General features: G+C 37.8%; 1 protein-coding gene across 2 annotated transcripts in view; it reads left to right on the top strand.

The window, feature by feature from the left end:
* The window catches only part of CMSS1 (cms1 ribosomal small subunit homolog), a 360,423-nt gene that overhangs the window by 198,283 nt on the left and 136,030 nt on the right, over window positions 1-26,110 (top strand). The window contains exon 1 of one of the 2 annotated variants that reach the window (XM_008975393.6): window positions 13,878-24,150. The exons of the other annotated variant lie outside the window; for it this stretch is intronic. The gene's annotated coding sequence lies outside the window, so the exon portion shown is untranslated. Of the gene's footprint in view, window positions 1-13,877; window positions 24,151-26,110 lie in introns of those variants that run through there. 2 annotated transcript variants of the gene reach the window in all.

The raw sequence follows: 26,110 nt of genomic DNA on the forward strand, positions 1-26,110 counted from the left end.
TGCTTTACCTTAAAAGAACATGTGCTGACCATAATTTAATCTTTTTTAGATGACCCAAGATTATTATTCACAACACTTCATTTCCGCAAGTGTGATGATCCTTGCAGGCTGTTTTGTGGATTTAGAGGTCTCTTTATCACTCTCCTAGACAGTTTCTGAGTGCTGAGCATTGGGGCTATTGGGTCAGCTTTTGTTTGTTTGTTTGTTTTTGAGACGCAGTTTCACTCTTGTTGCCCAGGCTGGAGTGCAATGGTGCGATCTCGGCTCACTGCAACCTCCGCCTCCTGGGTTCAAGTGATTCTCCTGCCTCAGCCTCCCGAGTAGGTGGGATTACAGGCATGTGCACCACACACAGCTAATTTTGTATCTTTAGTAGAGGCAGGGTATCTCCATGTTGGTCAGGCTGGTCTCAAATTCCTGACCTCAGGTGATCCACCCACCTCGGAAAGTGCTGGGATTACAGGTGTGAGCTACTGCACCCAGCTTGCTCAGCTGTTTATAACTTTTCTGATTTCTTGGCTGTGAAGACTGGCAGACTTCTGTGAGGGTGCCTTGCTGAAACTTCCTCCCTAATGTGAATGCTCCTAATCTTCTGTGACCTTGAAACTAAAATACTTTGCCATATGAATATGCATATAAAATAGGAGTACACTAGGAAGCTCTTTCACATATAAAGTCCATGCAATTCATAAACTGGCTGCTCTTGAATCCTTTTTATCCTTTCACTTATTTCTTGAATCTGAATTATAACATTTTAGATATGTGCAAAGTTGCTATAAACTTATAAAGCAGACATTTCCTTTATCTCTTTTCTTAATAGTGCTTCTAGGAACAGATGCAGATTTCATGACATCTTAGTCTATGTTATCTAATGGCAAAGTGAGAATTAGTTGTGTCCAAAATATCAATCAGAATATTTCCATCTAATTATAGTTCACAGCTTCCTTATGAATCATTTTATATTTACATAAGATTTGCTTTAATTTTGTTGAACAGTAATGGAGATCTTTAAATGGGTTTTTGTTTTTCAAATTCACCAGTTTCTCACATGTGTGTATAATTCTTCATAAAGACTTCTATAGCACCTCATTTTGATATTTTTCCTTGTCAAAATGATATTTCCTGAAAATGTTTGTCATCAAAAATCAGAATTTATAAAATATCTGATCAAGTATATGTCTGTATCTGATTATCAATTAAGCTGAAAATGAATCGAGTGCTGGAGAAAAGTCCCATCCAGTTGGTCCATTATACAGAGCGGAAAGCACTAACATGTTACATCAGCAAAGGTTTTTGGGGCTCCAGTGTAGATTGGAGCAGTGAAGTTAGATGAAATTTGTAGCACCTCCTGATGACCATGCTAATCACTCCTCTACCACAGTTACCTCTCCCATTATTAGTAACTTGTTAGTTAGCTCATCACATTTCTTCAGCACCACTTTATCCTCTTTAACCATCTGTCCTATTTATATACTCAGATATACCTGGCACCTACCAAATGAGAGTAAGCACCATAGTAACCAAAGAGTGAAATTATTGTATATGTACTTTGTGCTGTCAGCAACATGTATCCTGAGATCTTTGTTGAAGAGTCAGTTAATGAAATTTGAGAGTCCTTGGATTATCTGACATGTAAAGTTGTGAGCCAGATGTGGTGGCATGCACCTGTAGTCCCAGCACTGTGGGAGGCCCAGCGGGGAGGATCCCTTGAGCCCAGGAGTTCAAAACCAGCCGAGGCAACAAAGTGAGACACTGTCTCTAAAAATAATACAAAAAAAAGAAACACTGGTCTTCTCCGACCTTCAGTGCTCCTGGTTTTCAGGTCTTCAGATCCAGACTGGAATCTCTACCATCAGCTTTCTATTTCTCAGGCCCATAACTACATCGCCAGTTTTCCTGGATCTGTAGCTTGCAAATTGCAGATTGTGGAACTTCTCAGCCTCCATAATTGCCTGGAGCTTCCCAGGCAAAGACTTTGAAATTCTGAGAAGGGTATTCAGGAGGATTTTTAAGTTGTGCACAGTGACCAATATGTATAAAAGGTGAAGGCTAGGTCCAGGGGCTCACGCCTGTAATCTCAGCACTTTGGGAGGCCGAGGCGGGCAGATCACCAGGTCAAGAGATCGAGACCATCTGGCCAACATGGTGAAATCTCGTCTCTATTAAAAATACAAAAATTAGCCGGGCGTGGTGGCATGTCCCTGTAATCCCAGCTACTCAGGAGGCTGAGACGGGAGAATTGCTTGAACCCAGGAGGCAGAGGTTACAGTGAGCTGAGATCGTGCCATTGCACTCCAGCCTAGGCGACAAGAGCAAAACTCCATCTCCAAACAGAAAAAAAGAAAAGTGAAGCAAGCAGGATTAAAGTGTGAGAAATTAAACTGCAGTGTTGTGGCCACAAAACTTCAGCATATTTTGTAGGTGCACTGGAGTTGAGAGGGCCCTTCAAAGTCAGATGAGGCTCATTTGTGTTGTCAAAAATGGAAATGGATAGCCACATGCAGAAGAATGAAATTTGACCTTTATCTCACACCATCTACGAAAATCAACTCGAAATGAATTAAAGACTAAAACTTAAGGCTGAAATCATAAAATTGCTAGTAGAAAACAAAAAAAAATGCTTCTTGACATGAGTCTGGGTAGGGATTTTTTGGATATGATATCAAAGCACAGGCAACTAAAGCAAGAATAGATGAATGAAATTACATCAAACTTAAAAGTTTCTGCATAGCAAAAAAAAAAAAAAATCAACAGAGTGAAAAGGCAGCCTATGAAATGGAAGAGTATATTTGCAAACCATGTATCAGGTAAGGGGTTAATGTATAAGACTGTCCTACAACTCAATAACAAAAAACAAATAAGCTCATTAAAAAATTGTCAAAGGCCCTGAATAGACATCTCTCAGAAGAAGATAAATAGCCAAGAGGTATATAAAAAGGTGTTGAACTTCACTAATCATCAAGGAAATATAAATCAAAACCACAGTGAAACATCACTCACAGCTGTTAGAATGACTGTTATCAAAAAGATCAAAGATAAGTGTTGGCAAAGTGTGAGGAAGAGAGAACCCTTGTACATTGTTCAAGGGAATGTAAATTGATACAGCAGTATGGAGGTTCCTCAGAAAATAAAAATAGGTCTACCTTATTATCCATCAATTCCATTTCTGGGCATATATCCAAAAGAAAATCAGTGTCAAAGCAAAAAGTAGCCTGGTATGGTGGCACATGTCTAGTTTCAGCTACTCGGGAGGCTGAGGCAGGAGGATCTCTTCAGCCCAGGAGACTGAGGTTGCAGTAAGCTATGATCATGCCACTGCACTCCAGCCTGGGTGAAACAGCCAAGGGGTAAAAGACATAAAAATATGAATTGACAGGAGAGTAACCTCTCAAACCTTACCCTTACCAAAAGGAATAGCAGGTGATTGAAAATTAATAATAAGTGATGACATTTAAAAAATAATCTTAAAGTTCTTTAAAAATTTATTTTTAGTGATTTAATTTCTAAAAAGATTTTTAAAGTAATTTTTTAAAAGAGAAAAGTAAATACGTAAAATTGTTGTATTTTAATGTATTTAAAGACAGTAGTAGATACTTTTTTCCTCTAAAATTATTTCTAGATATCTTGACTATTGCTGTTGACTATCTTTCCATTCCTTTTCTATTTAAAACTCTTCTCTTTTTAAACAGTATGAATGTATGCTGATGTATGTTTGTGTAAGACTGCGATTCACATTCTACAGAACTATCATCTTTCAAACTATTATAGCAAAATTAAGGAGTAAGATAATTTTTCATCATATTGTCATCCAACTTCATGACTTATTTTCATTTTTTTAATGTACTTGGCATGTATGGAAGAGAATTCCAGAAAGCTACAGTGACTCTTTTTTTCACTTAAAGGAAGTGGCTAAAATGAGATTGAGGGCAGGGGGAAATGTGGCACAAGGAAACTGGCTTGAAAGCTCTGTGTATTATGTGCAATTTTATTTTCTGAGTAATATCACTGATTCAGTAATTACCCTGGGTAGTAGCCATACAAGCTTTCTTGTTCCCTGGAAAGCCTTACTATAATCCAGAACTTTGCTAGCATATCATATACCTTGTAATTTTATTTTCTAAAATTAAGTGGCATTTAATGTCTTCATTTCCCCATGTAACCTTTTAAAAGCCTTGTATCTTCATTTATTTTATTGCTCCCACACCCTCTTTCTGTTTCACATAATTCTTTGCAATTTACTTCACTATTCTGCAAATAAATCATTTGCAGATTTTCTAAAAGCTGTATTCTCGCATTTAGGACTTGGTGCCATGGTTTCTTAGTAGAAGACAACTTTACAACCAGAAGTTGCAAGTTCCCCAAGTTCAAAATCTGTACATGTTTGCACTAGAAAGCCAAAATATTCCCTCTGTAGTCACTGAACTTCCAAAAGAAAATACATGCTGTCAGCCTAGACAGAATTGATTCATTTAGGCTCTAATCGTTTTGAAGGCCTCAGGTAGGGCTTGCGAGACTTAGCATTGCTTTGGCCATTCTGTTTTGAGGACTGCAATTGGGTTATATCTTTTGCCATAAACTAAAAGGAATAGCAGCAGAATGAAAATGAATAATAATTGATAACATTTTTTAAATAGTCTTAAAGTTCTTAAAAAGTGTTTATTTTTAGTGATTTCATTTAAAAATTGCAAAGCGAGTATACATGTTACTATTAACTTACTAAGAACTATTTTTTTAGAAAGTAATGAATAATTAGCTTTTTTTTTTTTTTTTTTTTTGAGACAGAGTCTTGCTCTGTTGCCAGGTTTGGAGTACAGTGGCACGATCTCAGCTCACTGCAACCTCTGCCTCCCAGGTTCAAGTGATTCTCCTGCCTTAGTCTCCCAAGTAGCTGGGACTACAGGCATGCGCCATCATGCCCAGCTAATTTTTGTATTTTTAGTAGGGACAGGGTTTCACCATGTTGGCCAGATGGTCCTGATCTCTTGACCTTGTGATCTGCCCGCCTCGGCCTCGCAAAGTGCTAGGATTACAGGCGTGAGCCACCACGCCTAGCCTAATTTTGCATTTTCTTAGTGCCAGTGTGCTGTACTTTTCAAGGCCGGTCAATTGCCTAAGACCTCAAATCCTGACGCAAAATTCCCCAGCTTACTGCTCTCACATAGAACACACTTGTGCCAGTGTCACTGCTTTTCCAGGCATCAAGCAAAACCATTGGAAGTAGCTGAATTTCTAGCGACACCCTATAGAGCTCTCCTTATATATAATAAGTTCATTCTTCTTTGGAGTTGTTAAAAAGTGAGGCTCAGGTTTTTGTGCCCTCAACTTTATCCCCCTTGGTTTATTGCTGCCTTCCAAGTTCAGCATCTCAGCATTTTTATTTCAAGAAATAAGCTTATGATGCACAGCATTAAGCAAGACACTTTGGGAGAGGAGGAACCCTTCCCGGAATTTCAGAAGTCTCCTTGTAGGGAAAATTCCTGTAATGTTTTGTTTTACTTCAAAAATCTGAGTGCCAGAAAGAACAGAGTCAAGAAAGGAGCTATCGTGAGCTCTTGAATTTGAAGCAAAGTCTGTACTGTGACCCCATTTTAGAAGATCACTGGCCCTCCATAGAGCACTACTTTGAACAAATCAGTGAATTTTAAATCAAGTGTCTTGGTTGCTTATATTTTTAAAATCTCAAAAGATCTAAATTCAGATGCCAGTGAAAGCTTTGTAAAGGGAACCTCCCCTTCCTCAGCCTACCCTTAACTTGCATTCTGGGAACTTCTAGGTGCTTTAGATATTACCTAAATGATTAAAGAATAGATTATAATTCAATAGAACAGTGATTTGCTGGTTAAAGGAAGAATAGCTGATACTTTATGAAACTGTTCTTAGAATAGCTTGGATGCTAGATCCCATTGTGTGTGTGTGTGAGAGAGAGAGAGAGAGAGAGAGAGAGATATGAGGGGGGCACCAAGACAGACATAGTTATACCCATTTCCTTTTTCCATAAAGCATTTGCAGTAGCTTGTAACCAACACACATTATAAAATTTACATAGGGATTTTTAAAATTTTAAATAAAAATAGAGGGAAGCCCTTGGAAAAGAAATGATATTAGAATAATGTTGAGTCTCTTGGGAATCCTGCAAGTCTTTTGCTTCAGATGCAATTGCAGTAGCATTGAGAGAGAAGTCAAACGTCAAACACAGTTCTGTCCTGAGGAAAAGGAGCAGACCTTCCATTGGTCCTCCACTCCACCACCACCCTAAGTTGAGCCAGTGCCATGTCCAATATCAGCCCTTGGGCTTCACCTGGCCTGTGCATTCATTCTAGTTCCACTGTCTCTGCCTTCATGCTTGTTACGGCACAACTCTGCTACAGTATTCATTCCATTTCTTTGGAAAGGCCTGCAGTTCAACAATTGCGCATCCCATTACAGAAACAGCATTGAGCATGATTTTGGAAAAATCACACATATATCTTATATTGGACCTGAGTATTCAAAGACAGTTTCAGACACCCTTGGTTTATTATTCTTTTGGCTTCAGAAGTACATTCATGGAATGGACATAGATGAGGGATACCCAGAAACTGGCCAAGCACAGGGGAAAAGAAAGAGGGAGATTCCATTCTGCCTGACTCAGCTGGGATAGGTAGAAAACCTAAGGATCTTTTTCTTCAGCAGTCATCATATGTTTCCATCATTTGTTCCCATGGTTATTTTCTGCTGCCCAGTTGTTATTTGTACTTATTTAAAAACATCAGTGCATGGGCCTCAAGAGGCAAAGAGAGTTGAGGTCCTACACTAGAGTCAGAATATTCAAAGTTTTGGACTGAGGTTTCACCTCTGAGCCATGCTTTTTTATTACACTACATTTGGCTGAAGATCTGACACTAGATGCACCATAACCATTGCAAAGGCCATGCAATCTCTTGCTTTTTAGATTTCCACTGACATTTTTGCCTGCTGTTAGAGTAGCCACACCTCTCCATGAGTTTCAGGTGTTTTAACCATTTAGGAAAAAGAGGGGAGGGAGAAAGAAATGAATCAGTAGTAAAGAGATGGTGCCTGAGAATGGAAAGATCACAGCTGAAAGTGGAGTATGTGCTACCTTCTGGCCCAGACCAGGTGGCTGGGTGTAGATGGACGTTGTGTGTATCCCCAATGCAGTAACCCTTACAGAGATAATTCTCCCAGTTTAGCCACCACGAAGTATTGTTCTTTGTTTTTCCATAGTGCTTGTCAAAATGCTATGACAACTGACTGGTTTTATGCAAACAGAGCCTGGCTCTCAAGAGACAGTGTGTCTGAAAGTCAAACATGGATGGCAGCCATTGGCACACAAAGGAGTCAGAAACCACAGATTGTTTTCTCGTTGGATGAACAGCTTAAAGCAACGTAAAGTTAATTGAAGAATTCCTTGAAAGTGAAGTCAGACTAAAAAGAAATGCTCCGAGTCTATAATTTACTAAATGTGAAAGAACTGTAAGTGGTATGAGACTAAAAGAGTTTCTTGGGGGGAGAGAACATTTTTGTAAACAGATCTGGCTTTTATTTTTGCTTGGGCTGTTTTAATTATTTGCTCTAATAATGTAGATCTCCAGAAGAATCTCTAATTAGGTAAGGCTTGATTTATGGAGTTGGCCTCATATAAACCATGATGTCATGGTATGCTGCAGAAAATTACAGGCCTGGTCTCGCCATTGAAAACTAGTATTTCTACCTAGAACTACTCCTGCTCTGCATGTCTTACTCTCAGGAAAGCAAAGCATACTATGTTCTCCTTCACAGTACTCATTGCCCAGGTAAACTCAACATATAGTATTACTCATCAAATAATTTTAGCAAACATTTTAAAAACTGGGGAGGGAGGAGTAGAAGAAAAATGCTAGCAGTTAAAGAAATCTTTACTTCCTGGGAACTTAGTAGATACCAACCTATGATTCTCAGTAGAAGTGGGTTCACTCCCCTTTCAGCTGACAGACTGGCAAGGATATGCCAGACTATCAAGAGTAGTGTCTGTGTGTCCCTTCCTCCCACAACTCTAACTACATCTTCCACACTCCGTCTTCAGCTCCTTCCTGGAAAGGTCTTTCAGTGTCATGGTCGCCTATTTCATCTGGTTGTAAATAACAGCCATGGGGCCTCTGTAATATTTCACCAGGGTTCTTACTCCCTTTCCCATTGCAGTAGAAGCCTTGGTGTAGAGCCAAGGCCTTTTCTTTGATTATAGGTTTGCCAATTACAATTTCCTAACATTTTTCTCATGTTAATTATACCTTAGTGATTGCATTTTCTATGATTTCTCATTTCAATTTTGTTAAATTTTGGCCCCTATAGAGCAGACTGTAGAAGGAATCCTTCTAGATTTTTACAAATTGTTTTCCTGTCTTCCACAATTGTCTGATTTACATCTGCCCTGAGAGTCAGTTTAAGTCACCTGCCTTTATCAGGTCTCCTTAGACTATTCAATGTACCTTTCATAGGAAGCAACTCTTTTCTTTCATGGTTATATTTCACCAGTTTACATCATATTAAATTATGTAATTATAGTAACAAATCCAACAGGCATAGGCAGGTTTGAGAACAAATACAACTCTAAACAGTTGGAAGAAATGCATGGGATATACTAGTGAGTGACCTTCTAGCCTCTCTTATTCAGCATGTGTGGGCTCAGTCCTGGTTGAAACACAGGGATAGAATTGGTTAAGTGGAGCTCAGTTACGGAGGCTTCTGAATCTGTGCTCTCCACACTGTCTTCATTTTATGGAGGGGGTCCAGGGTGGTTACAAGGCTTGCCCAAGGTCAGAAACATTCGTAGCCAAGCAGGCTATCCTGACTTTCAAGCTATCAGGGCACCAGAGCAGGACTGATATCCTGGGCTTTTAATGTGCTTGTCTGACTGCTGCCAAAGGTAAAAAATGCAAGTTTATCGAGCTTGATTTATTACCACAAAATATCTGTCTTGATGCTTACTTTACCCATAGTTTTTGTGTTACTAATTAACACGCATTTTTCTTTGAATTCTTCCTGATAATAAAACAGACTCTGTTATTGCAGGGAGTTAATCGAGGCCGTAAGATTTCCCAATTCTGTCAATGACCATACTTAGCTAAAAGAGAGAAAGGCTGAGTGGAAGAATTTTCCTATGCCTATAGTAGGGCTCGTCCTTCTTGCCACTACACAGCCCCATACTGTTTGTGGCTATTTTTGTTGGTCTAAAGGGCACAGGCCTCTGAAACAAAACTGCTTTTGGGTTTGAGCCAGATGATTAGGTTTGTATTTATTTGATCACATTCACAAACCGTATTTGCTAACTTTCCTAATACCAACTTGGGAAGATTTTTTTTAAATCACTTTCCTTCTTCTCTTCCTTCCTTCCAGTGTTGTCTTCCTTCCCCACCCACTTTCAGAAAGGATTTGATGTTGCCTAGGGTTAAAATAGATAAATAAAATCAAAACCATTAGCATGAATACGAAGGAACGGGGAAAGATGTTATACTCGAATCCCTGAGGTAAGATGGCTTTGCTGTTATATTGAGCAGTGCATTTAGCTCTGAGCTTCCTGGTAGACAAAGTGAAACAAGTCTTTGGGTTCATGTTATTTCTATTTGCTGAGGAGAAACATACCAGGTCGTCCACAGAGACATTGTTACCAGGCACTTTATTCTAAGCCAGTGATTTTCATGTAAGTGAAGCTAAATAATCATCTAGAATAGGGGATTCATATATACATTAGAGTTTGAGAAGCTCTGCTGTAGTCGACCTCCATTTTTTGTTGGTAAGCCCAGGGAAGATAAATAATCTGCCGGTTACCAGGCTTGGTGGTGATAACACAGGCTTAGAGCCAGTTTGCCTTGGTACCAGCCTGGGCCTCGGAGCTCCCTTGTTTGGAAAGCACAGGTGTAGTGAGATGTGGTATTAGAGCTGGTATGGTCAAGTACCTTACCTCGCTCCCAGGCAATATGGACACAGACTATGACCTGAGTCTTGGGATTTAGACTTAATGAAATCAGAATATGTGAAAGAGGAGTTTTTTTCAAGAAGCTTTTCTTTTTACCACAAGGCTGGACGAGGCTGGACCTCTGTATCAGGATGCTGTCAAATTGCCATAGAGGAGAAATCTGGAAGAGTAGGCTGTAGCAGGTATCCTTTTTATGGCCTGTTTTAAAATACTTTGTCAAAAATGCCCTTTGTTTAGTCAAAATTGTGGGCAAATTTATGTTATATTTTTGCTGCCATGAGTATATGGTAGAACTTTGGGCAGGGATCCTAAACTCAAGCTGTCTGCAGGAAACAGACAGGCACGGACAGCTATTTATTATTCAGAAGGCCAGACATAAAACAAGGAGCAAGGTCGATAGTGAACCAAAGGGCCAGTGTCTTGTCTTAATGGGGCAACTGCTTCTCAGCTCCTGTTCATTTTTTATCATGTGAAAAATGCAGTTATGTAGTTGACCAGATCTTCCAGTATTTTGAGAGGAGCTGGAAGTCTGGATTATTAAATTAAATCTCCTGATTTTAAATGTTGGCAACTCTTTTCTTCCACTTGTTCAAAGCAGAAAACTTGGAGTTGTCCTTCACTCCTGTCTTCCTTTCAAAACCCACATCTAATTCATCAGGAAATCCTGTTGGCTCTATCCTCAAAATATATTCAGAATCTGATCACTTCTTACGGATTTCTGTTGCACTACTGTGGTCCAAACCACCACCGTCTCTCTCCAAGATTGTTGCAGTAGCCTCCTAACTGGTCTCACTGCTTCCATTCTTTCTCTCCTGCAGCCAGAACTGTAAGTCAGATCACATCGCCCCACTGCCCACAATCCTCCAAAGTCTCCGCATCTTACTCAGCATGAAAGCCAAGATCCTCCCAATAACCCATAAGACTCTCCGACCTCATCTCTGCAGCTACATTGGCCTCCTGTCTGTTCCTCACATATGCCAGCTCATTTCCTCCTTGTGACCTTTGTCCTTGCTGTTCCCTATTTTTCCAGGTATCTCTACGGCCCATTCATCCCCTGCATCCCTTTGCTTAAATGTCATCTTCTCAGTGAAACCTGCCTTGGACACGCTATCTAAACTTACACACATGAATACACACATCCTTCCTCTCCACCTTCTCTGCTTTTTGTTTCTCCTTATCACATATGGTCTAGTATACTCCATCAATTTTTTATTACCTGTTTTCTGCACTAGAATGTAGATTCCACATGGATAGGGACTTTATATGATTTTGTGTATTTGTTCACTGCTGTTTACATCTGGAAATGAGCCTCACACATGGTAGGTGTTCAATAAATGTTTGATGAATGAATGAATCTTAAAAACAATTTTTTTAACTTTGGGCCAAATAAAACTCTTCAATAGGCCAAACCTGGGCTGTACTTCTTTTGGCCTACAGTCAAAAAGAAGAATGAATGCTTCTCCAGCAGCTCCTTGTAGCTTGGGAACAGACTTTATGAATGCATCATGATGCCTGCCCTGCTCAGGAAACCACAGATGAGTTCTTCCCTTCCATTCCCACATGTACCCTCCTACTTCCACCCTGCTCAACTTCGATACATGCTTATTGTTTTGTGCCTCAACATTGTTTTTCCCAAGGTATTGCTGTTTAGAATATGGAAAATGTTGTGTGAATTATTTCAGCCTCCTGAGTGAACTTTCAAATCTCTGAAGGTAGCACACATTTGAACAGTTTGACTTGCTTTCTGCAACACAGAGTTTAGAACTGGGCAAGCAATAAGTCAGAGGAAGATTATCTCAGAGGGAAAAGCATGTGTAAAGACAGGTGTAAAAATACCCATGATGCTTAGGAAGAGAACAAGCGAAACTAGAGTTGGGAGTGAGAGGGAAAGTGGTCAGAAAAGATGTTGGCGAGTAGACAGGGCCAAATCTTGCAGACCATGGTAAGGAGTTTGAATGCTGTTGTTACGTCCAATGGGAAGCTGTTAAAGAATTTCTAAGTACTGAAATGATGGGGTTGGATTTATATTGATTAAATTTTACTCTGGCTATTCTGGGAATTTAGGAGATGAATAATAATAATGACAAAGCAAATGCAACTAACATTTATTAAACACTAATGCCAGGCAGCATGCTAATTGCTTTATACAGATTATTTTAGTTAATTCTTACATCATTCCATTGAGTTAAATGATATCATTATCCCAGTTTTGCAGATGAGGAAACTCAGACACACTGAAGCTAAGTAATTTGCCTGAAGTCACACAGCTAACCTATCAAACCCAGGCTGTCATTTTTTAGCCTTTGCTCTTACTTAGCCCTTAACCTTTACTACTTTGACTCTTCTTCCAGTACTGGATTCAAGATAAGCATTTAGGAGGTTATTGCTATATTCCAGGCAACAGCTGGTGGTTGTTTGGCCTTTCTGCTAAGGTGGTTTTTCTGTTGTTCCTTGTAAGTTTAATATTCATTCTTACAGATGGAGTATGATTTAATTCACGTTGGAGAATAGGCCTTAGCAAAGACTGAGGTAATATATTTTATTACTAATTACAAAATTTTTCATTATTTTTTTAAAATAATATGCATTTACCTAGTAGGCATTTAATAAATACATCTAAATTATAAATATAAGGCTAAAAGAGACAATGATGGAATAGCATTTTTTCCATTGATGGAAGTATTTATGATAATTTATCCAGTTAGAAAATAATCTCTAGTTCCTTGTCAATGATAATAGCACATTTCCAAGAGTCAGTTCTTGTTTTCTTAAGAAGAGTTGACTCTGATAAGCTATCACACCAACTGTACTAGACTCCAAACTCATTACTGTGAACTATTCAATGGTGATGTGTTTCAATACACCTTTTTACTGAGGTGTGTAACACACACAAAGACACACACACACATATAAACATAAACATATACATATATATCCTGTTGATGTTTTACAAGCTCGTCAGTCCGTTACTTGAGCAGTTACTTGAGCACCTAAACTCAATTCGATTATTTTTCTTTAAAAAAATTTTTTTTGAGCCTGGAATGGTGGTGCATGCCTATTGTCCCAAGCTACCCTGGGAGCTGAGGCAGAAGGATTGCTTGAGCTCAGGAGTTCCAAGCCAGCCTGGGCAACATAGCAAGACCTCGTCCTTAAAAAATAAGTAAATAAAAACTTTAAAAATTTTTCAGATTTATTTGTCTAAAAAGAATTATTTTTTATTTTCACATGTATAAATAAAATATTAAAATTAATTTTAAAATATATTACAAAAATAAATTTACTTATTTGTACAGAAAAGCTTTGTTTTAGTCACATAACACTATTGATTTTGGTTATGATAATTGTTCAATAAAGTCAAGTCCCCTAGGCACAGTCTTCTTAATTGTATCCACTTTAGTTACATAAATAAAAAGCTAAATAGTCATTCATTTTACTGTTGCATTTGCAACCTTTGCCAAGTTACTATCACATTAAATAGTGGTTTTGTTTCTAAAAATATAGCCTATATATACATAGACCATACCAGTGTGCATTAATTGGAGTTTATTAAAGACATAGCTTTTCTTTGAGCTTAAGGTTTATTCCAGCCTAAATAGTCTAATCACTAAAATAAAACAGCAAATACTGAGCAGTTTACTGACATTCCATAGAAGATAGAATAAGACTTAGTGTGTGAGAACAGTACAACATTTCTGATGGTTTCTTTTTTAAAATAAAAACCAGCAACTTTAAAATTCTGCTAGACAAACTGCTACTAAGAGGGCTTTTGTAGCTGAGCCTGTCACTACGCTATATAGTGACAAAAAAGGGCAGATTCTGAGTCATGATAACATTCTAGGAGATGTCAACAGTCAAAATAAAATCAAACTATATGTCATCTGGAAAGCTGAGATAAAGACCAAGAGATCTTGGAACGTTTAGAAACAGCCCAGGTGTGACATGAGTGAGGACTCTAAGAAGAAAAACTTCACAGCTGTTTGTAACTTTCTCACAACTGCTTCACATCTCTCTAGCATGGAATGGAAAGTATAGAAATGGAGAAAATCAGAACTGGAAAGGACCTTAAAACCCTTGTTTTACAGATAAGGAAACGGAGGCCCAACGAGCACCAAACACTTGCCTAAAGTCACACAACTAGAGTTAACCATAGGACTGAAATTGGAATTTGGAACTCCTATTTTCTAGTTTAATATTATTTTCTCTACTCTTTTTGGGCATTTTGACTGTATAATATTGGAGTTGTACCAAAAGGAAAAGAGCTGGCTTGGATGAGAAAGGGATCTCTGCCACCAGAAGTCAGTGATCAGGCCAAAACTAGACAGTGGCTCCCTGGCATGCGTGTTGGTTTTCCATGAAAGAAACTTGGACTCATTGTCCTCTAAGAGCTTTTCCAACTCTAATTGTAATGAGTATTGATAATTTTCATCATATTTGTAATAGGGTAATGGTTCGTCCTCCCTACTTAAGGCATTATTGCTCATTCTCATTCATGCATGTCTCATCTACTCTAGTCTTTTCTCAGAACCTGTTTTCCCATTGAGAGCACCTGTTCCAAAGTTGCTTAGTAATGCAGTGTGACTAAAAAAGCAGGCTAAGACTCCAAGTTCGGTTCACCATTTGGAATCATGAGTAATCATTGTCCCCACAACTAATTTAACCTTCTACATTAAACCAGTATCCAATAACTGCTGCTTTTCCTCTACCATATAAACACAAATCAGCTATATAGTTAGCAAAAGGGAGATTGGTGCAGTGAAATCAATCCGTTTTCCCTCCCTGCAGCAAGGATGTGGTATGGCAAAAGCTTTGGTCAATTTATAACCTAATAAGGTATAAGTGGTTTTTAAAGTGCACTGTGGTAAAATTTTCTTTACTGTGCAACTATATAGATATTCTTGGCTTAAGAATGAAAAATATATAGATTTGCATTATAATATAAAATCTATGAGATACGAAGTCTGATGAGAAATATATTTACCACCTGATAATATCTGTGTGAATATAAACATCTCTGTTACTCTCTTCCTAACATAAAATGATCTTTGCCCATTCTGCCTTTATTCCTTTGTCCAGCTGTCAGATTCTATTTTTTTCTGCTATAATTTAGAACATATTTTCCTAGACATCAGCATTTTTAGACTATGTACTTAAATGTCATATTTATAATAGGGAATTTCCAGAAAACAAGTGATTCAGTCTCATATGCCCAAAGTACCCCATTCTCCAGTGGAAAGCAGGATGAGCTATTCATTGTATTAGTTATGTGGTCACAATGGAGGCCTATCTCCATAGGTTTAAAACAGTAGGTTTTAAACTTTCATCTGGCAGTCCAATAGAAATGTTTCCAAAGTTCCTGTTACCCTCGTTTCCACTCATCCTGGATTGATTTGGGAAGTGGGGTGAGGAAGGAGTTGGTGGTAGGGTTCACATTATCATCATGGTGATCTAGTAAGTGAGTGAAGGATTCCTTTTTTCAAATATAAAGGAAATTCAGAGCGCAACAAGGAAGAAGCCACGTTACAGAACTAGAAAAGTAATTGTCCAAACTGAGCATAAAAACCCAACACCCAAACAAGACCTGAGACCCGCATCCCTTGGCTCCTCCTGTGTTCTTTTTTTTTAACTAACCCATTCTCTCCCCTCAAGGAAAAGTCAAGCTAAGCCAATTTTCCTTCTAAGGCTGAGGATCTACGACAAGAAGGCAAAGACAGGGAGGGAGGACCTTGTATTTTACGTTTATTTACCTCACTTTCTCCCAAGGGAAACACCCCACTAGGGCAGTGTCAACAGACTTTTTTGTAAAAGCAAAAATAGGAAATATTTTAGGCCTTGCTGGCCATATGGTCTGTGTAGTAACTACTAAACTAGGTCAAAATCAGCCAAAGACAATACATAAATTAATGAGCATGGCTGTGTTTCCATAAAACTATATTTTGGACAGTTAAATTTGAATTTTATGTATTTTTCATGCATCATGAAAAATCCTAATTTTTAATTTTTTCAGCTGTTTAAAAATGTAAAAATTATGCTTTCAGATTATATAAAGACAGGCTACAGACCAGGTCTAGCCCATTAGCCATAGTTTGCTAACCCCTGCCCTATGGGCATAAATAATGAAACGTGAGGAAGATTGTAGGTGTTAAAACATGGAGAAAAATATGATACTTGAAAGACAATTATTTAAATGTGGTAGAGGAAATTATTATGTATGCCTCTTTCAGAGAGAGCAGATGGATGCCTTGGCCCTTGATTCTGTTTTAGGTAATCTTAGTTGGTACTAGGTCAAATTCCAGATTGGTTATTTTGATTTACTCTCTTAAGATTTATGAAATGCAGGTTATAGCTGGCTTTAGAGAAGAAAAGTGGAAATAAGAAGAGGACATGTGACTTAGAGCTTGCCATAAGGTATGCAGAGCCAACAGAACATTTTATTCGGAATGGCAGCTGGTGGTTTCTTTTATCTGTGAATCATTGTGAAGTCTGTCTGAGGCAGAGAGGAGACAGCTAGCCGAATTCCCCTTTCGCAAAAACTGATTCATAACATTGTAAAGCTCACAGAAAATGCATTTTGTATCACAAGAACACATAAAAATCTCTATTTTTTGACATATAGGCTATATTGACGAACTTTAAAATAAAAAGAACCTGTAAATGTAAAACCATAAAGAAACATTTTTTAAAATAGTATGAATAATTTATGGGCAGTTGAATACAGCTTTTGTTGCTTTGTAGGTAACTCACTTATAACAATTGCATAAATGGTAATGCAGTTGTGTGTAACAAAGGACCATTAATTATGACACTTATGACAATGATAACATAATTAACTATTTTTTGAGCTGCTACTATTTGCTGCCACCTAACATACATTATTACATTTATTCCCTGCAACAAGCCTGCAAGGTAGGTATTATTCTCCTGTTGAAAATGATGCTGAAGTTCAGTCACACAAACACCAAGTACCAGGGCCAAATTGCAATCCGTATCCCCCTCACATGAAAGTTAGTGTGGTTTCCACTCTACTGTTACCATTGATGAGACATGGTAACCAAAAAAAAAAAAAAAGAATTCAGGAAAACTATCTTCAACTATATTGCTGGATAGCGTTACTTTATAAATACTAATTTTACTCTGTGGTTACTGTATGGTAATGGAATTATTTTGGCCCCTTAAAACCTTAGAAAAAATCGAACTAATTGTGCCTTGTAACATTTGTGGTTTATGTGTCCATTGACTGCTTGCAATTTCCAGGCAGGCTGCATCCTTGAACTATTCACTGTCTGAACTTGCCCTCAAAGAATTCTTCCTCCTGCCTCACCTCTATCGAGTGGCAGCCAATGGAAAACCCACAAGCTCGGCAGCTGCAGCTCTGGAAGGCTTCCATCAAACCCTCATTCCCAAATCCCCTTTGAAAATCACAGCTCCTAGAGCTTTGTGTTATCTTCTTGAAGGTCTTGACTAATGTTTGTAACATTGTAAAACTTAAGCAAACACTGTCTTCAAGACCAGGATTCTTAAAGTTGGACTCTGTGTTAACTTGCCTGCACCAAATCATGTACTGCCCCTCAACTGCACTCTTAAATTCTTACCCTGGAAAGTAGCCTGAAAAGCAGATATTAGGACGGGAGCTTTTTAAATGGTCAGTAGGAAATTAAAAAGCTTAATAAGTTCAGAAAGTGCCTCTTTGACAATTCAGAATTGAATTTTTAAAAAAAACCTGATATATTGAGAATATGTGGTGACTCAGCCCTGTTCTTGCTCCTCTAAATTTTATTCTTTCCATGAATTGTTTTTAGGATTTAGAGGTCAAGTATCCAGTATACCTGTCTCAGAGGAAACAATATTATTTTCCTAAGTGAACATCTAGTACAAAAGTGACTGTTTTATGTATAACTGAGCAGTACCAAAATCCAGTTCTTAGCCAGCCTTTTTATATATGAATCATATTATTTAATCCAGATTTCTTTGAAACCACAACCAGACACACAGTATGGTTATTTGATTGAAGAAACATGGTGCTATTATTCAACCCGCCATGCGTTATTTTGCTTACATTAGTGACCCGTTAATACACTTAAGAAAAGAAGTAATTTGCATCATCATCCATTGAAATTGACAAGACTGGATGTTGGTGATTATGGACACTAAATTCCATTGTGGGGAAAGTTCCTGATCTCTGTGTAGCACAAGACTGGTTTTTCTAGACTGTCTCAAAAGTATATCCAGGAACTCAGAATGGGGGGAAAAAGCTGCAGCCAGGGGACAAATATGTGCTAATGTACCACTTATTGTCTGGAGAAAATGTACACTCAATGGCAGCAGTAAGAAGTTATTTGGGCTGTATTTATTTACAATGTGCAGGCTGCAGAATGTTAGCATTCTGATTATGGCCAGATGTAGTGGAAAGAATTCACTAGCATTTTCACACTGGCTTTAGTAAGGAATGCACTTTTTGAATCAACATTGGTTAAAAGGTAGCCACTTCATTCCAGTAATCCAAAAGGTTCTTTGTGTTGCCTAAATAATAGAGGAAATTATTTGGGGCCTCAAATCCCATCTGAATTGGCTGCTTTTGGTCATTTAAACATGCTTCCTTATCAGTAAAACTAAGCAGACACTTTTAATCTGATAGCAAATGTCTAGTATTTAGGTAAGACAGTGAGTTTAGATTTATGATGGGGAACCCTCAGAGTTCAAAGTACACCTGCTTGAAATAATGTTGATAAAGAATATTAGTGTCAGTTTTCCTAATGGGAAGGAGGGGCATGCTTTAAACCTAGACTTTCTGTGAAATATGCAGCCTTAGGAGAATATCCACTCTGATCAGTAAACGGTATATACATACGAATATATTTGTTTGTGGTGTTTTTTCTCAGTAGAATATCTCAATCACTGCAGTAGTCCACTTTCCTATTTTAATGTTTTGACTATCAGTTGTTTAAGTATCAAAAAACAACTTGGGATGTCAAGAAAAAAGCCATTTTGCTATCTCCATGTAGTCAGCAAAATGCTAGGGGGTTCTCTCCAGATAGCTTGAAGACCTGTTTATCTTATGTTATTTTTTAGGGTTGATCTGTTATCATAAATGTATATTCGAAATTGTTATCCAAATTGTATGTGGTTCAAGTTTGTGCTTTCTAGGATTATTAGCAATTTGATGATGAAAGCCATCTACATTTTCAAGTCCCTTGAACCAAATGTATTTTAAACAATTAAATTCATAAATGAATGTCCATGCTGTGCGCATATTCCTCCTTAAATTATTAGTATTATTATTATTTGAGACACAGTCTCACTCTGTCACCCAGGCTGGAGTTCAATGGCACAATCTTGGCTCACTGCAACCCCCGCCTCCTGGGTTCAAGCAATTCTCCTGCCTCAGCCTCCGGAGTAGCTGGGACTACAGGCGCATGCCACCACGCCCAGCTAATTTGGTATTTTTAGTAGAGACAGGGTTTCACCATGTTGGCCAGGCTGGTCTCGAACTCCTGATCCACCCGCCTCAGCCTCCCAAAGTGCTGCGATTACAGGCGTGAGACACTGCACACAGCTGAATTATTTACTTGAATTTTTTAATGCCCTCTGGTTCCCGGTAATCAAACACTTTGACCTTTTTCACCCCACCAAACTGTTAAAGAAATTGAACCATAGAAGAGGCAGAAACTTTTATCATTCTGATATAGGGGTATTTCTTGATTACCTTTAAATTTATTTTATTATAATAGAAAAATTCAAATGTAGAGAGAAATGGAAAAGAAAGAATCCCCATGTGCTCATCACGAGCTATAGCAGTCATCAACTCATGGCCAACTTTGTTACATCTTTATTCCTTTCCCCCACATTGGATTCTTTGGAAGCAAATCACATACATGTAATTTCTATGGATTGTCTATTATGTGATTTGAACTTTATTGGGCTCTGAGGATAAAAAGATGAATGAGACATAGTCCTTATTCTCAGGGATCTCATCAGATTCTTCTGGGATAATAATGTTTACTAGTAGTCAGTGTAATTATAAGTCCATTGTAACATAGAACCCAAAACTAAAAACCCCTGTACCATCTCTACACATTGCATAAACTTAATATAAAAGGAATTATGGTATAGTAGTTCCTAAATCCACTTTTAGGAAGGTCTTCTAAGGCATGAAAAATTTCCTAGCTCTGTCAACTAAAAAGGTCTAGAATCAATGACACCTTGTAGCAATGAACACATGCAACACATAAAGCTTCTACATCTCATTTCCCACTAAGAGGAACAAAGCCTTCTTGGAGAAGTAGCTGACTGCAGGGCTGTTGGAGGAAAAAAAAGATGAGCCTGGAACATCTTTTCATGCCACGATGTTAGGAAGTCTCAAAAAATGTTGAGGACATGTCCAAAGGACACCAGAGTTGGCTTGAAAGGACTGCCACTGGCCTAATCTGAAACAACCTGAAGAGCGAAATAATTATAAAATGGAAGGTGACCCATTGAATAAAATAAGAATTCATGAGTTTGTTCATGGTGATAATAGGTAGATACTACATGTGTAAGAAAGAAAAGTTATTCTTTACAGTAGAATGCCTACTAATAAATGTAGAAGAAATATAGATTAGAAAACCACCATTTTGCAGCCATCATAGTTGCAAATAGTTAAGAAGTATCAATGGCTGCTGAAACAATTTTTTAAAAGTTCAGTGAGGAACAGGATATTTACATATCTCAAAGAATTTTCCACAAATTACTTATTAATAATCATGGGAAATAGTAGTTTTGGAGTAGAGAAGCCTGGTAGTGACACTTTAACCAAGTGATCAAAGTTACCATCATCAATAGTAGAACAAATTGACATCTTGTGCTTCTTGATATTACACAGTGAGAAAGATACGTTATTTCTGTGGTATTCCTGCCCCAAATATGCATAATTAATTTAATATTAAGGAAATATCAGACAAACCTAAACTAAAAGATACTCTTCAAAAATGTTAGTATCCTGAAACACATAAATAAAGCTGAGCCATTTCAGATTAAAAGAAACCAAAGAGACATAAAAACTAAATGTGTGGGTTCTTTCATTTGGATCCTGGATCGGGGGAGGAAATGCAAACAGAACAGTATTGGGACAATTGGTAAAATTTGAATAAAATGTGGGGATGAAACATAATGTTGTGTTTATATACATTTCCTGATTTTGATCATTGTGGAGTAAGTGAATTTCTTTATTCTTAGGAAAATACATTGTAATATTTAGAGGCAAAGGGACATGATGTCTGCAACTTACTCAGATGGTTTAGAAAAACAAATGTGTGTATATGTAGAAAGAGAATAAAATGCAAAAGTGGTAAAAAATTTTAATAACTGGTGAATATGGGTGAAGGGTAAAAGATTTTTGTAGTATTCTTGCAACTTTTAAGTTTGAAGTTATTTTAAAATTTAACAAAAGATTAAAACAAAGCAAACAGACACATACACACACGCACATTGTTATCTTCACTTTAAATAAAGCCAGCGCAACATATAGAAATCTGAAAATCATACCCTAAGATAAACTGAGGAATACAAAATTTTTGTCTCCCAACAAAGTTGCTACAGAAATCCTTTTAGCACTCTTTATGTTCAAATCATAAAATGTATAAATAACATAGAAATAGTGTCCCATATCCCCTTCTGTAAATTGAGGCACACCTACATTTGTTTTAGCTCTGTCCTGATAAGTTTCTCTATGCATCTTGCTTGCTTTGGGAAGCTCATTGCATAAAGCTGTGTATAAGTGAATGTTTAAATGTTTTTGAGGAAAATGACAGTGATGATAACTTGACCTCCAGTACAGATTAAGACCTTTAAAAAACTAAAGCTCTACTAATTTCTTCCTCACAATTACCTGAGTAGCTTTACAGCCACACTAACTGGCTCTGAATCGCTTAGGTTTTCCTTTTTAAGCGCTTTTCTTTTTTTTTTTTTTTGGGAAACAGAGTCTCAAATCTCGCTCTGTCGCCCAGGTGGAGTGCAGTGGCACAATCTCGGCTCACTGCAACCTCTGCCTCCTGGGTTCAAGCAATTCTCCTTGCCTCAGCCTCCCGAGTAGCTGGGATTACAGGCACCTGCCACCATGTCCAGCTAATTTTTGTATTTTTAGTAGAGACAGGGTTTCACCATACTGGCCAGGCTGATCTTGAACTCCTGACTTCAGGTGATCAACTGCCCTGGCCTCCCAAAGTGCTGTGATTACAGGCGTGAGCCACCACGCCCGGTCTCTCTTTTCTTCTCATTAAAATATAACTCTTACAGAAATAATAAGAAAAATAATGAAGTAATGAGTCTATTATTTTGAGCCCATCCAAAAAAAATTGCTTAACTGGCAACAGATAGAAAAATAAGATATTGAATTATCCAAAAGCTGATTAGCCAAATTATTCCTTTTTTCACCATTTTTTTGCTTATAGAGAATTCAAGTAGGGAGCGGAAACAGGCAATACTACTCAGTCAGTTGTAGTTTCTTATCGACTGTTCGGTTTAATTTCAAAATTAACAAACATTGTAATTGCAAAAGATTGGAAATAACCTAAATGTACTTTTGTAGGGACTGGAAGTAAATAGGATTATTCATTTATCCAATACTATGCTTCCATAACAAAAACTGGAAAGCTATTTATGGGTTTTGTTTGTTTGTTTCTTTTTAAAGGACACGATCTCAGTCCATGTCCTACATAGTAGCCTCAAACTCCTGGGCTCAAGCGATCCTCCCACCTCAGCCTCCCAAGTAGCTGAGATTACAGGTGCCAAGCCACGGTGCCCAGCTGCTCCTTATGTACTGATATAGCAGGATCTCCCAGATGTATTGTTAAGTCCAAAAAGCACAGTACAGAACATATTGTCTATATCGTATGCTACCTTTTGCATGTAATAAAAAGAAGAAAGAATGAACGTACATGTTTGTCTGCATATGTATAAAACATCTTTGAAAAATGCACACACAATATTGCTTGCCTAAGGAAATAATAATTTTGTGTTGGGAGACAATAATTTTGCATTAATTCAGCAATAACAGATGTTGGAAAACTCCTAAATTTAATGCTTATAAAAAGAATAGGAAATTATGCTTTCACCAGTGTTGTATTGGTATTGAAATTATCATCATCTAATAATACTTCATCAAACACAGAGACATTCCCAGACCTTTCACTGTAGTGGTGAAAACCATTATGCATTTTATCTAATTCAGTTAGTCTGCTTTACTTATTAACTTGACCTCAAAAAACTGAGCAACCTTTTCTAAGTGTTCTTGGTCACAGTAGTACAGCCTGTGAAGTACATAAGAAGTACAGCCAAGACTCACCTGCTACAGGAATATCAAAGAGCAGATGAAATATAATCTATGATTATATTTCACAGTATGTAGTATAAAGATTTCACAGTATAAAGATTTCAGTGGAGTTCTACAAAAATACCAACTTGGTTTAATACCTAATGGAAAGGAAAATAGTAAAATTTATTTCAAATTAGATAGTGTAAGATTCAGTCTTATAATATGCGGGATACCAGGAGTACCTTGGAAAAGCCAGATACCAAATAAGATCTAGGAAATTTTTAGGAATCCAGAAGAATCTAGAAAAGCATCGTCCCTAGAGTTGATATTTCAGTATATCACCAAGTAATTTTTCATCCAAGATCTCAGTGCTTCCCTTAAATTAGATATTAAATGGCATGTGGTAATTCCCCCCAGTGGTTTTCTTCACAGTTAACGACTTTCTTCTTTTTTTTTTTTTTTGAGATGGAGTCTTGTTCTGTTGCCCAGGCTGGAGTGCAGTGGCATGATCTCGGCTCACTGCAACCTCCGCCTCCCAGGTTCACACCATTCTCCTGCCTCAGCCTCCCGAGTAGCTGGGACTACAGACGCCCGCCACCACGCCCGGCTAATTTTTTGTATTTTTAGTAGAGATGGGGTTTCACTGTGTTAGCCAGGATGGTCTCGATCTCTTGACCTCATCATCCGCCCACCTCGGCCTTCCAAAATGCTGGGATTACAGGCATGAGCCACCGTGCCTGGCCTCATAGTTAACAACTTTCTTGATCTGTCTACCTGCATTTTATAATTGGATACATGAATCAATCCAAGCTGTCTGAATATTTTTTTTTCTTCCTGCACCCACAAAAGTCAGTGAGAAGTAGGAACCTAAGACAATCTCTGGAACAGGTAACCATCTCTTATCACTTACAAGGTAAGATTAAACAAAGAGTTCTCTCTTGTGGCTTATTTGCATATTTCATTTGCATAATTCTCATCTAACTCCCTCTTTTAAAAAAAGTATTAATTATTCAAATAAATACTATTTATCCAGGCCATAAACAGTATATTAAAGTTCTCTCCCCGAGAATCATTTGTATAGTTCCAGATAATAGCATTCCATTTTAATATAGATGAGTACACAGATGTGACAGTGGTTTTAGAAACAGTTTAGGTAGCATCAAGAAACATCTGCACATTTTCCCAGCAGCCTGAGTAACTAGTAGTGATTTGTACAGACTTCTCTTCATCTGCTTTTTCCCCCTTCCTTTTTTCAGCACATCTAGATGATTAATAGACTGAACAGGCCCTTATATATGCATTCTGACAGCCTTTAGGACGGTCTTGGTTGACAATACACACATAAGCCAATGTTGTTATCATGAAACACTTCATTTGAATGACTATTACAGGCTGAACAGGATGTCCTATGCCAAGAGGTTGTGACATTTTGAGAGGGTGGTGCTGGGAGCCATGTGGGACTCTTTTCCCATCACAGCCAAGTTGACATTTTTCAGGTTGTAGGATCATTAGGGCTGCAAAGGGAGAAACTTTGTCAGTGGCTGGGTAGATGTCCCTTGAGCCTGGATTACGCATTTGAAAAAATAGTTTCTTTGCCTTAGGGAAGAGAGTCTCATTTTAAAAAGAAAAAGGTTTTTATAACGAGTTCATGTATTCCACTATGAATTTTGCTGAAAAATCTGTCCTGAAGTATGTCTTTGCTGCCAAATCCCACGCTTTACAGTTAACCAAAGTTGACTCTGTATGACCTGTTACATTTTCCTTAGACAGTTGGATGTGATCACAGAAGGGTGACTGCCAAAGTTTTATTTAAGCTCAGATATAGCTAAATGCAAGAAATCACTTCCTGACACCTTTCTTCTGCCTGCCCCACCCTAAATCACCATTTTTCAAACAAGCTATGGGATCTACAAAATGGCCTACCTGTGTTCCAAGTTAATTTTGAGAATGACTTTTTATGGCTGGTTTGTAATCTCTTTAGAAAAGCAAAATTATGATGGAAACTCTATGACATCCTAAGCTGTAAGCACTTGAAGATGAATGTAACTTCAGGTCTGTGAAGCTAAATATTTACCTTCCACATGATTTACTGCATCTTTGTTCCTTTCCACACTGAGCTTTTTCTTTATGTGCATCCCTTCATCTCCAAGCTACTTTTTAGTAGCCCTGTTATATCAGTGTTTTGTGATGTTACAAAAAAGCAAAGAATGTGAGGTCAAATTTTCCATTACATACTTCAACAGGAATGCCAGGGAACTTAGCCAAACTAAGGCTACAAAAAAAATAAAAATAAAAATTACAGGAAAGATGATTCATTAATCAACAATTGCCTTACCAAGAAAATAGAATTACTTGTATGTATTTGGTTTGGGGAAGGGGGATAAGTGCAGATATCCTGGCTATGAGTGAAATGGAGGTATTTTATGTCTATGTAGCATGGTTTTAGACCTACCAGAGATCTTTTAAACAGTAAAATTCAGGAGAAAGGATAACTCATGTTGTGCCTTGATTTATCTCACCTTTTTCTTCTTTCAACATGAAAGTATATCACATGCTGACCCCAACTACAATTTGATTTTTAAAAATAATGACAGCTGAAAACTAGGATAGAAAGGCACAGGCTGCACCTCAGGAACAGTGAGAACAGGGACCATTGCCATTCCTTCCTCTTTCTTCAGCTATATGATCTGAGTCCCTTTTTATTTCATGTATGCCCCCTTCTGCTCCCCTTTCTCTTTATTTTGCCATAAGCTCTGGATCGTAATCCATCCCTAAAACATTGTCATATTAATAGAAATTCTGGAATTTGGCCTTTAAATGTAGTCATTATTACATATTAAAGGATCTACAAAGGGCAAAAATTGTGGCAGTAG

The sequence above is a fragment of the Pan paniscus genome, chromosome 2, assembly GCF_029289425.2.
Source record: "Pan paniscus chromosome 2, NHGRI_mPanPan1-v2.0_pri, whole genome shotgun sequence".
Classification (NCBI taxonomy): Eukaryota; Metazoa; Chordata; class Mammalia; order Primates; family Hominidae; genus Pan; species Pan paniscus.